The sequence below is a fragment of the Cajanus cajan genome, chromosome 11, assembly GCF_000230855.2.
Source record: "Cajanus cajan strain Asha chromosome 11, NIPB_CcT2T_4, whole genome shotgun sequence".
In the NCBI taxonomy this organism is placed as follows: Eukaryota; Viridiplantae; Streptophyta; class Magnoliopsida; order Fabales; family Fabaceae; genus Cajanus; species Cajanus cajan.
Window position 1 is genome coordinate 28456637 of NC_138527.1, and position 13329 is coordinate 28469965.

General features: G+C 31.9%; 1 pseudogene across 1 annotated transcript; it reads left to right on the forward strand.

Annotated features, from left to right (window-relative positions):
- Nucleotides 1-6402: 6402 nt before the first annotated feature.
- On the forward strand, nt 6403-12179 carry LOC109801117 (disease resistance protein Roq1-like; annotated as a pseudogene). The gene is made up of 6 exons (XR_014430488.1): nt 6403-7059; nt 7146-8242; nt 8430-8705; nt 8827-9615; nt 9699-10162; nt 11592-12179. The product of XR_014430488.1 is annotated as a disease resistance protein Roq1-like (transcript).
- The last annotated feature ends 1150 nt before the right edge of the window (nt 12180-13329 follow it).

A 13329-nucleotide genomic window follows, 5' to 3' on the forward strand; every position in this document is an offset into this window, starting at 1 on the left:
ACTTTCTTTTGTGGATTCAAATTTAAAAAAAAAATATATATACATTAAGGCTGGAAAAACATAGGAAAACAGAGCCTAAAGTGTTCAAAAGTTCAAAAGAAAAGAGTTCATAAGGAATCCAAATCAAAACCTTAAGACTAGTGCACTAGTTTCTCATGTTCACTTGAATTTTGACCTAATTTTTGGTTAACTTGTAGTCTCGGTTTCTATAGCTTGGAATCATAGAAAAATTTGAAACAAAAGGCAAACACCTTCTCTGGAGTCTTAATTTGAGACTAGAAAAAGAAAGAATTAAAAAAAATATATATAAGACAATTTAAATTGAAAAAGCCGTGAGGTGTTCTTGGAGAAAATTCATTTGATTCCTTGTTATTGTTTTGACTACTACTTTTGCTATACTTATCCAATTGCTTTCAAATTTTTTTTGTTGTGTTCATCTACTCTAGTACCTATCTAGGAACATTCCTAACTGAGTGCTAGCTTTATTTGGAGTCTTAATTTTCAGTTTTACTTGTTGAACCTCTTTGTGTCTTGTCATATACACCTATTACTCTTAATTTTGGTATAAGCTTTCCAAATTGTGCTTTGTTGCTTGTCTAGTTTTCTTTCAATAATTTTCCTGTGCTGGAAGTGGCCTCAAATCCTTGCTCAAGGATCAATCATTGCTCAACAAAGAGTAGGAAAAGTATGGATACTAAGACCTAAAAATTTGACCTAATTTAGTGACCAAAATTTCTCCTAAACTTCCTTCACTTGAGTGACCATTCCTTTCACCTTGTGAGCAGCCACCATTAACCTCTTTGTTGTGTTTCTTTTGCAGGTCCAGTAGCATCTAATTTGAAGGATTAGTGGCGGATTAAACACTTGAATAAGTGTTGGAAATTTGAACATCAAAATCCGTCACTAATTGGTCACTAAAGCCACCTTTTATTTGCTTTCTAGGATAGTTTACATTTTTGCAAAATCTTTTGTATTTTAAACCAATTTGTAAAGCTTGGAGGGAGTATTAAGAAGCTGGTAAGGTATATCTAATCCTTGGTAGCCTACTCACGTGTAGTACTAGTGGAAGTGGCTTGGAAATTTCATATGTTTCAAGCTTCCACTTAGGGTATCCGACTAGTTGCTTATCTTGCTTCTTTCAAGTTCCTTGTCTTTTAATTGTTTTACTTTGCTGCCTTGAAACGTCTAGAATTGTGTAGTTTTTAATTGCTCACGTTTAGTTAAATTCAAAAACAAACAAATTGTGAAAAGCATACAAAATTTTTGTGAAAAGTTTTGGGGAATCAAAGATACCACAAAAGAGTTTAGTGATTTCCACTTGAAAAGGCTTGGTTATTAAGTGGCTCTTAGTAGCTCACCTCCCTTGATAGTGCAATTTGTACACTTAGACTTCCAAGTGCTATTTTTGTTCCTAGAAAAGTTCAAAAATATTTTCTTTTTGCATAGCATATAAAAACAAAATTCTTTTGTTTAATCATGAGAAAATATTCCTCAAGTGGTAGTGATTCAAGCTCTCCAAAAAGTTTTTCACATCCTACTCAAAGGCTTAAATCACTAACACCTTGGACAAAGCAAGAAGTGTTAAAAAGAGAAAAAGAAAAATTTGAAAGAAAAGCACGACTTGCAATTTTAGAGGAAGAAATTCACATTATTAAACAAAAGCAAGAAAAACTTGTAGCAAAAGAAAAATTGAGAAAAACAAGAGAAAAAGATAGAAAAAAGGCATTGCTCTTAGGGAAGAGTAAGGAGGAAAATAATTCCTCTAAAGGACTTGTGAGTGAAGAGAGTTGTTCTACCACTACAAATCATTTTCAAAATACTCTCTTCATAAATAAAGACCTTAACTCTTACCCTAATCTTACCACTAATCATGAAGTAGAGATTCAAGAACAAATTATTCTAAAGAAAAATGAATCTCAACTTCAAGATGTAGTGAAGAAGGAGTGGACTACATTTAGTTCCACTTCTTGTGCTACTTCCTTGGATGTGCCCAAGGAAGAAAGCTTTCCCTTCTTTAGTACTCCTTTTACCATAGTTGTTCTAATAAAGCACCCAAATTTTGGAATATATTGTTTGATAGATACATCTTGTCATATTTCATATTCTATTTTTGATCTTATGGGAAGTTCATCTTTATTTGAACTTAATTTGCACCCTTCCCTACAAGATAAAAATAGTTTATATAAGTTTTCAAGATTTGCCAAGATATTTTATCTACCAAACAATATGATTCAATATTGTTTAGGACGTTTTCTAGTATTTGTTTCTTTATATTTTAGGAAAATCCTAGTCTACCATTTAGGGTACTTTAGGCAAGATGTTATAATTTTTAAGAAGCATTTTTTTTGTCTTAGTCATAGTGTTTTTACATTTTTAGGTTTTACTTCTAGGTTGTGCTTAGAAGAGGAGCCTATTTCTATTTTGAGGGAGTCTAATTTTGATAGTTTATTTTTCTTTCTTAGGCTAGATAGAAGGGCTCCTCTTAGGTTTAATGAAAATGTCATTTCTTATCCCTTGTATGATTTACATATAGGTAATGAATTTTCTTCCATTCATCCTCGAGATTTGAGGACAAATCCTTTTCAAGAGGGAGGGGATGATGGAATCATGCTTTGGAGAGCAAGAGGTGACATACTCAAAGATCCAAGAGGAGTGGGCTAGATATGGAAGATTGGGCCTATCAAGGCCCAATGGGCCCTATGGGCTTGGAAGGCCCAAACCAAGTTTTCAACATGGGCCTATCTTGTTATGAACATTCTTGTCTTGTTTTGCTAATATAGTTTGAATATATTTTGGTCTTGTATTTTGGACCACATAGAGTAGTATTTTAGGTTTTAGGCTTGTTGGGCCTAGTTTTGGGCTTCATTGGCCTTTGGGCTTTTGGTACCCAATATTGGGCTCATTTTCATTCTTATAATTTTTCCTTTCCATTGTATTTGTTGGACCATTGTAATTGGGTCATTAGAGTAGGATTTAAGGAGGATTATTAGTTTAAGAGGATTAGGCAAAATTAGGTTTAATTTAGCATGCATTTAAGTTGCATTTTGAGTCACATGGATCATGCCACCTTGGCTGAACATGTGTGACTTAAATTCAACCCTAAATGCACACTAAATCAAAGCCAAATGCACCAAGCACCCATGGGACCGGTCATACACATGTGTGACAAGTTTTGAATTCAAATTCAAATTTGAATTCAAAACTTGGCGCCAACATGGTGGCCACTCATGTGGCGCCAAGTGTCCACCTAATTTTCAGAAGCTATATGTTCCCTCCTTCACCTTATTGTACTCACTTTGAATATTGAATGAAATTTGAGAGCCATTAGTGTCGAGTTTCTCTTCAAAGTCACAAAGAATTTGTTTCAAAACCTTAGGAAATTTCACCTTCTTCCTTCTCTTTGAAGTGAGTTCTCCATTGATCCTAGAGCTTGGATGCTTCCATCCAAGGCTTGAGCCTTCATCCATCCGTGTTCTTTCATCTTTCAAGTCCCATTTCATTCGGTGTTATCTCCTTAAAGAAGATCCGTGGCAAGGAGGAGCTAAGGAGAAGAACATTCATCACTTCTCCCTACCTCTTCCATCATTACCTTTTACTAATGACTAAGTGATGTATATGAGAATGTACCTGTGATATATGATGTGATATATGAAGTGAGATCATGGAGATGTAATGCATTAAGTCATGTTTGACATGCATCATTTGCATAAAATATGTTTTGGGGGGCATAATATGGAATACACCACCAAGGAAGGTCCCTTGTATAAAAGCTTGGGAATCAACCTTGGGGATAACTCGATTTGGAAAGTCTAAATTATGCCCTCGTGCGCATAGGATGTATCTTATGCAACTTAGCTATCTTGACTAGATCCTGGTAGTATGTCCTCCTAGTGAGAGTGCATAGAGAGTGTGACTCAACATGTACTCTTAGGCTACTTTATGTATATTGCTAGTAGCAATGCACACGTGTGATGTTTTTACTAAAGCCACATGTATGATAATATATTATTCATGTACATTGCATAATGCATTATAATTTATCTGTTATTATTTATTATGCTATGAATGAAACAAGTGTGATAATAATATTTATTTGTGTATGTTATATTTAGTTGTATGTCTTATTTGTGTTTGACTAATCGGTTTTCATTTTTGCACTATAAGCTAGAGTGAGATATTTCTCACTCTTTTTACTTTGTATTATTTTCCTTGTTTATTATGCAATTGATCATTTTTGGTCCCAGGTAAAACATGAATCTAGAAGAGGAGTTGAATAAATTCTCGCTTAAAAGGCTCCTATTTATCTATCTTGCTTTCTTACATATGTAACTATCTTTCTTGAATCAACTTTACTAATCACATTCAGATTATAAACCAAACAAGATACAAAGTATATTAGATTTATTACTAGCGGAATAGATGTTGTAATCCAAAATGATTTTTAGTAATTACCTTTCCTTCACTTTATTACCAGATTGTATATAACATATTATATTTCACAACACAACAATCTTTAATATTCAAGAAAAGTTTTCTTTTACTTTCTTAAAATTCTTTTTATCAATTCAATAAGAAATATAACAAGATATGAAGGTAAAGAGAGAAATTGCAAAGTGATCTATATTGGTTCAACAATATCAAGGCCTACATCCAGTTTTAGACTTAGCTCCCCGCTAAATCCAGTCTTTCTACTATAATATTCTTTATAAACACCATGTACAAGAAATATTATAATCAGAAACTCAATCAATTAATCTTTGATCCCACAACAAGCACTAGAATTCTTCCATCTAAAGAATCCACTTGAGAAAGCCTACCTTAAGATTTCTCTTTCACTCTTTCTTGAGATACCCTTATCCCAAAAAAGTAACATACCATAGCATACCCAGTTATTCAAACAAGAGTTTAAAGATTACAATTGATACACCTGATGTGCAGATTGATCTTCTACAAAGAATTGTTCAGCAATCTTGATTTTCTTGAACTTCTTTCAAGATAATATATTTCTTGAATTTTCTTTACTCTTTGATTATTCTAAAAAATATTTGATCTTAACTAAAAAATGATTTTCAGATCTTGAAAATGTTTTTCTATTTTCACTCTTTAATTTCTCTAATCAAATATGTCATCTTTTTTTTTATGTTTTTGAAAAGAGTTATATTTATAGAGCGAATAAGATTTCAACAATAAAAACTTGTAACAGTAGTAATCTATTACCAATATCAGATAATCTATTACCATCTTTTAATGAACCTAAAATTTGTTGAAACAAGAGGCGAGGTAATTGATTACTGATCCTAGTAATCGATTATCTCGTGTTCCAAGAACCATAGAACTCACTTTTCAGTAGAGATAATCGATTACTAAAGTTGATAATCAATTATCTCGATACTTTTTTAACATGTTTCTCTTGTTTTCACTCAAAATTCACCAAGATAATTAAGTACATGAATGGGTAATCGATTATCACAGAGAAGATTTTGAATTTCACTTCAAAACTAAGCTTCAGTAATCTATTATATCAAATGGTAATCTATTACTTGACTTAGTCATGAATTCTTTTGAATGAACCAAGTTCCATTTTATGTCAAAGCACATTGTAATTTCTTACATTATGTTTTCACATGAAATGAGAAGCATTAAGTTGAAATATAAGTTTTATGCTTTCTAAAACAAGATGTAATTTCGAAATTAATTCATCATAGTAAGCAAATACATCCAAGCCTAGGTCTAATAACAAGCAATACATTATTCTTTTCAACATAGGCCATGAAATATAAAAATGAATGAAGCAAACTAAAAAAAACTATACAAATCTAATGCTAACATCATCAAAACTAAAACATCTCCAATCTTCATAAAGATCTTCATGAGGGATTTCAGTAATTAACTTAGTAATTAACTCAGCAATCTCAACAATCATCAGCATGAGTTACTTCTTCATGAGTTATTGCCCCACTATTTAAAATTTTTGGATCCGTCACTGCTTTTACTGTATCTTTCTTTCAAGTTACTTCCATTCACATTCTCTATATCTTTCTTTCTCCCATTTCCCTGTTTTCACTTTTCAATTGTTTGACTGCTTAGGGACACAAATTTTTCATTTATATAATGCATGCCCCGACAAGTGTCTTTAGTCAACATGTAAATTATAATTTAATGCAAGCACAAATCATGCTTTCCACCGTCTATATTTTCTTCTGTTTACTATTTATTTGAACTCAGGAAAATAAATAAATATACAAGGAGATAAAATTAGGTGATTACACAAATAACTGAAAAGAATAATTAGGTCTCACTCTCACCTTAACTTTCTATTGTCCTTAGCTTTTGTATTTCCGCATCTTCCGAGTTGGTGCCGTCCACTTTCTCTGTCCCTTTTATGTTTATGTTTATGACAAAATTCTCTCATTTCTATATTTTTAATTTATAAAAAGGTTTATATAATGTGTTGCAATCATGTCATATTAGTATGAACAAGGCAATAGCCTCAAGACATTTCAAGACTTAATTTTTTCTCTGACACAACTCAACTGTTGGTTGCTCAAACATCTCCATAATCACTGCTTCTTCTACCATGTCTTATCCAACATCCTCTTCCTTTGCCTATCAATGGGCTTATGATGTTTTTCTGAGTTTTCGGGGAGAGGACACCCGCACTGGTTTTACTGGAAATCTTTTCCATGCTCTGTGTCAAAAGGGAGTCAACACTTTCATGGATGATCAAGAGCTTAGGAAGGGTGAAGAAATCACACCAGCTCTGTTAAAGGCAATTCAAGGATCTAGGATTGCCATTGTCATTTTTTCACAAAACTATGCATCATCAACTTTTTGTTTGCAAGAACTTGTGAATATTATGGAGTGCTTCAAACACAATGGCATGTTGGTTTGGCCTGTTTTTTATCAAGTGGAACCATCTGACGTTCGTCATCAGAAAGGAAGCTATGCAGAAGCACTCACCAAACATGAGAGTAGAATCAGTGACAAGAATAAGGTGAAAAAATGGAGGTCAGTTTTGCAAGCAGCAGCTAATCTATCCGGCTGGCATTTCAAACAAGGGTATGCAAATAAGTAACCATTCTTTTCCTATATATTTTATTATTTTTTGTAGGATATTAGAATTTTAATTTTTTGCACTTGGGCAGGTACGAACATGATTTCATCCGAGATATCATTCAAGAAGCCTTTAGAAGGATCAATCGGAGCCCTTTATATGTAGCTAATTATCCAGTTGGCTTAGAGTCTCGCATCCAAAAGGTGAAGTCACTTCTTGATCTTGAGTCAAATGATGGAGTCTACATGGTAGGGATTTATGGAATAGGTGGAATTGGAAAGACAACACTTGCTTGTGCAGTATACAATTTCATTGCTCATCAATTTGAAGCTCTATCTTTTATAGCTGACATTAGAGAAACTTCAATGAAAAAAGAGCTGGTTCACCTTCAGGAGACACTTCTTTCTGATATAGTTGGGGAGAAAGACATTAAGTTGGGGAATGTAAAGAAAGGGATTCCAATAATTAAAAGTAGGCTATGTAAAAAGAAAGTTCTTTTAATTTTGGATGATGTTGACGAATTGGTGCAATTAAAAGTACTTGCAGGTGGACTAGAATGGTTTGGTCCTGGTAGCAGAATTATTATTACCTCTAGAAATAAGCATTTGCTACGTGTTCATGGTGTTGAAAGAACCTATGAAATGGAAGGATTAAATCAAGAAGAGGCCCTTGAACTGTTCAGTTGGAATGCTTTCAAAAGAAAGCAGGTTAATCCTGGTTATCTGGACATTTCAAAGAGAGTATTGCAACATTCTAATGGCCTACCATTATCTCTGGAAATAATAGGCTCTGATTTATACGGTAAGACAGAGTTGGAATGGAAGTCAGCATTAGATACTTATGAAAGAATTCCTCATGAAGATATTCAGCGAATCCTAAGAGTAGGCTATGATGGCTTAAAGGAATTTGAAAAGAAAATATTTTGACATTGCTTGCTTCTTTAAAGGATACTATTTGAATGATGTCATAAATATTCTTCACAGTGGTCGTGGCTTTGCCCCAGACTATGCTATCCAAGTGTTGGTTGATAAATGTCTAATAATAATTGATGGACATTGTGTGAGAATGCATGATTTGATTGAGGATATGGGTAGAGAAATTGTACGACTTGAATCACCTTCAAAATCAGGTGAACGGAGTAGATTATGGTTCTCTAAAGATATTCTTCGTGTTTTCAAACAGAACAAGGTATGTGCATTTCGCTTATTTGTTTCTTTGATTCTTTCTTTTTTTCATTTTTGACAAATGCATATTGGAAGACCTAGATGTTAACCCTCTACAATTAAATTTTATATTTATGAAATTTTTTAGTTATTAAATAATAAGCTTTTATTATTTGAAAACTTCATCCTAGTTTGACTATTATGGCTTAAAGGGATCCGATAAAACTGAGATCATCATGTTACACTTGCCTAAAGTTAAAGAAGTGCAATGGGATGGAACCGCATTGGAGAAGATGGAAAACCTTAAAATATTGGTGGTAGAAAATGCTCACTTTTCTAGAGGACCTAGTGCTCTCCCAAAAAGTTTAAGAGTGCTAAAATGGAGTGCATATCCTGAATCATCTTTTCCTACTAATTTTGATCCAAAGAAACTTGTCATATTGGACCTGCCTTTGAGTTCCTTTACATTCAGGGATCAAGTGAACATGGTATTATTAGTAGCTATCTATCTTGGATTCTTGATGTTTATTTGGTCTTGGATATTATTAAGTTATAATTCTATTTGAAAATTCATAAATTAGTTACTATGCTGATTTTTTCATTTTGCAGAACTTCAAGTCTTTGATGGAAATGAAGTTAAGTAGATGCGAATTACTAAAAAAATTACCTGACATGTCTGGAGCACCGAATCTGAAGAAACTGCTTCTTGTTAATTGCGAAAATTTAGTTGAAGTTCATGATTCCGTTGGATTTCTGGATAAACTTAAATATTTGGATCTTCATGATTGCACTAATCTTAGGATTCTTCCCCGTGGCATCAACTTAACTTCTCTTAAAACCATGTCCCTTCAGAATTGCAAAAGTCTCAAGAGTTTTCCAGAAATTTTAGGGAAGATGGAAAACGTATATTCACTCCATTTGAGTGGCAGTGGCATAAGTGGCTTGCGTTCTTCAATTGGAAATCTAGTTGGACTCAACATCTTGTGTCTCACTAAATGCAAATGGCTACTTGAACTACCAAGTAGTATTTTTATGCTGCCAAAGCTCCTCACGTTGAATGCTAACTATTGTGAGCGGCTTGCTCGAGTTCAGAATGGGGAAGGTCAAGGTCAAGTTCCAATGTCTTCAAGTGTAGTGTTTAGAATTTATACTTTGACGGATAAATTTCTTTGCGCAGTTCTTCCTTGGTTGCGCAATGTAACACATTTATGCCTTGCTAACAGCAATACCACAATCCTTCCATCATGCATCGGTGTCTGTCTCTCCTTGAAAAGTCTTGATTTACGTGGCTGCAAGAAACTTAGAGAAATCAGAGGCCTTCCACCAAACATTAAAAAACTTCAAGCTATGGATTGCACATCTTTAACTAGTGAGTCGAAGGAAATGTTACTGAATGAGGTATCTTATCTATGTTTTTGAATATTTTATCATACTTCACGTGGACGTTTAACTTACATATTATAATTAAATGTTATTGACAGAGACTACACGAGAAAGAGGGCACACATTTCAAATTTCCAGGATCAAGTATGCCAAGTTGGTTGAATTGCGGTAGCATGGGTCCATCCCTGCGTTTCTGGTTTCGTAACAAGTTCCCAGCATTAACTCTATGTGCTGCTGGTGTTTTTCAGTCAGATTATGACAATGAGAACTGGCGCCTGAAGGTCAATGGCGTGCTACTGCCCCGAAAATATGTTATCGCCTGTTGTAGAAACATAAAACACACAGTTCTGGCTGATGTTCTCCAATTATGGTATGTTGAAAAAGGATTACATATTAGGAATGGAAGGAACAGTGCTGAGATTTTATTTGATGGTTATGGAGCAAAAGATGTAGAATGGATGGGAGTACATGAAAGAGAGGAAAGTGATCAAGAAGAAAGTGGTAGTCGATATGTGCTTGCTTTATCAAATAAAAGACAAAAACTTCGCCACCCTGCCAAGAGGTAACTATAAAACTTTTCAACTTTTTTCCAAACTCCTCCTAACCTTGTGTTTCTATTTCAAAAGAAGGATACACCAAGGTATTATATGTCTCAAAAATAAAATAATAATTTACAATTAAAAATAGATCATTTTTAATACTTGTAATAATGATGAGTTGTTATAATATCAAATTATATAACTGAAGAGTTATTTGAAATTAAAGTATATTGGTAAATTTTTATAAGTTTTTCAAATTTAGGTATATTTTAAAAGTGAAATTAGCATTAAATATATATACCGGGGATCATACATTAAATATAATGATAAAGAAATTAAGCTTATATTAATTTTTTATTAAATAACTGATAATTTAAAATTTTATAAAAATAATGTTATTAGTTATTGCATTTGTAATTAGTAAAACATTAAATTATATTTATTCAGAATTTATAAGTTAAAATTAATTTTTAATTGAGATAGTTGATAATGTTACCATTTGAATTTGAATCAATAGTTACATAACCGTGATTAATTTGTAATTAAAAGACATGATAAAATTATTAATTTTAAATTAAGAGTCATGACTATTAATTATGATAATGTTATAAATATATTATTAAAATAAAATATAAAAAAAGAAAATTTTTGCAATAAAATCTAAAACTTCCAACCATCTATATGAAATTTGAATTGGTAATTAAGGTGTTACATATAAGTTTGAAAATAAGATAATTTTTTATAAGTGTGGTAATAAAAATTTTCAATTTAATAATTTTTTTAGACAATGTGGCTCATATCAGTGAGGAAAAATATTAAGTCTTATAATAATATTTGAATTATTATAATTATTTGAATGTGTAGTTATTAAGGCATAATGTATATAACATATTTGTAATATCATGCATCACATGCTAATAGAAATGACATACAAAAATTAGAAATAACCTTAAATTTTAACTTTGTAACTTTTATAAAGTTCTTGTGAATGCAATGTCCCTCTTATAAAAGATAATGTTATATTTATTTTTTTATTATCTTAAAAAACACATCGAGATAAAAAAAATGATGTTCATAATTTTTTATTTTTTTTAGCAAAATAACAATATGTCAAAAGTAGATGAAAACCAAGAGAGAAAAAAAATGTTGCGTTGATAAACTCTCAAAACCCATAAAACCTAGGAGTACAAATTGAAAGGGAAAAAATTGTAGAGATAATAAAATATCTCTTAGGAAGAGATTGTTTGAAACTTTTAATTCCACAATCTTATCAATCAGACTCTTCTAATAATGATAAGTGAATGGAGTATGTGATTCTATCATATATTTAGTATTTTTTATAAAATTATTATATATATTTAATTATAATTTTTTTCAATTTTAGTAGAAATTCAAAGAAAAATGTTAAATAGTATGGTGAATTTCTAATTAATATTTTATCTCTTTGTGTAGGAAAAGTAATAAAGTCAGATATGTATGGCCAAAACACCAACTCATGGTTATAGCTATGAAGAATGGAAAAAGAATGAATAAATTAAAAAATCATTGCTATAACCCTGGTTTGCAACCATAGTTTAAAAATCTAGAAAAAGCCAAGAACAAAGGATCTCAAAGTTGCAATGCTCAGTCAATGCCAAAGTTGTAAAAGCTTTCTTCACTTTGAAGGACTCCTCGTCGTTGCGACAGTGATCCGTGGTTGTAGTTGTGGAGTTAAAATTTTCAGTTTTTCCTTGCTTTTAAAGATCATATAAATAGAAAACAAAGGGAGGACAAAAAACGTGAGATAGAGAGAAAAAAAAAAAATCCACGGGAAAGAAAGAAGTTTTGAAGGTTGATATCCTTTATGAACAAGGGTTTTTGCTTCTCCATTTTCTTTTTCTTTCTTCTTGTATTCTTCATCTTTGTATCATGTAGAGCCCTCATCATGAGTGACTGAATCATATATATATATATATATGTGTGTGTGTGTGTGTGCATGTTCATTTAGTTTATCATATTTGTGTTGTCATTCTAATCTTAATGTTTAAGCCAATTTAATTACTCAGTCTTTTTTTATTTATAGTTTTGAATCTTGTTCGAAAACATTTTCTAAACTTCATTTGGATCATTTCACCTAAAAATGACTTGTGTTGTGAATAGACTTGGATTTGTTAGTCATTTACATCCTTACACTTAATGCAAAAATTTAATCTGAATCATTGAGGGATCATGTTTCAAGGTTTAATCCTTAGATATTCAAGCTTGAGGAATAAGTTTGAGCAATTATATGGATGTGAGAATATGAAAACTTGAATTCACATAAAAAATTTATTGAAAAGCACAAGTGTTTTGAAAATACATCTAACCCTAATCTCTCACTTGCATAGGAATCACTTCTTGGATCTGATATTTGGTTAAATATTTCATTTACAACTTATCTTATTTACAAAGAATTGTTCAACAATCTTTATTTTCTTGAACTTCTATCAAGATAATATCTTTCTTGAATTTTCATTACTCTTTGATTATTTTAAAAAATATTTGATCTTAACTAAATAATGATTTTCAAATCTTGAAAATGTTTTTCTGTTTTCACTCTTTGATTTCTCTAATCAAATATGTCATCCTTCTTTTAAGTTTTTGAAAAGAGTTATATTTATAAAGCAAATAAGATTTTAACATTAAAAACTTGTAACAGTAGTAAGTGTTTTTTAATATTTTCTCATATTCTTTCAGCAAAAATAAAGATAAAATAACATCTATTGTCATGATGCTTAACTGACAGACACTACACGAGACTGGGGGCAAACGTTTTCTACTTCCAGGATCAACTATCCCAAGTTGGTTGAATTGCAGTAGTAAGGGTCTATCCATGCGTTTCTGGTTTCGTAACAAGTTACCGGCAATTACTTTATATGCTGCTGGACTTTCCCGAGGTTATGCTTTCTGTGAGTGGCAGCTGAAGGTTAATGGTATGCAACAGTTCCCTGTAATTTCTCTAAGTGAATGTGATAGTGTTGCTGGAGCTTATTCAAATTTGACAAATAATACAATTCTGTCCAATCCACTCGAAATAGGAAATAATAAATTTGAAAGATTACATCTGAAGAATGGATGGAACAGTGCTGAGATTTTGTTTAAGAATTATGGACGACCAATAGAAGGTATGAAATGGATAGGAGTACATGTACAGAAAGAGAAAACAAGCATT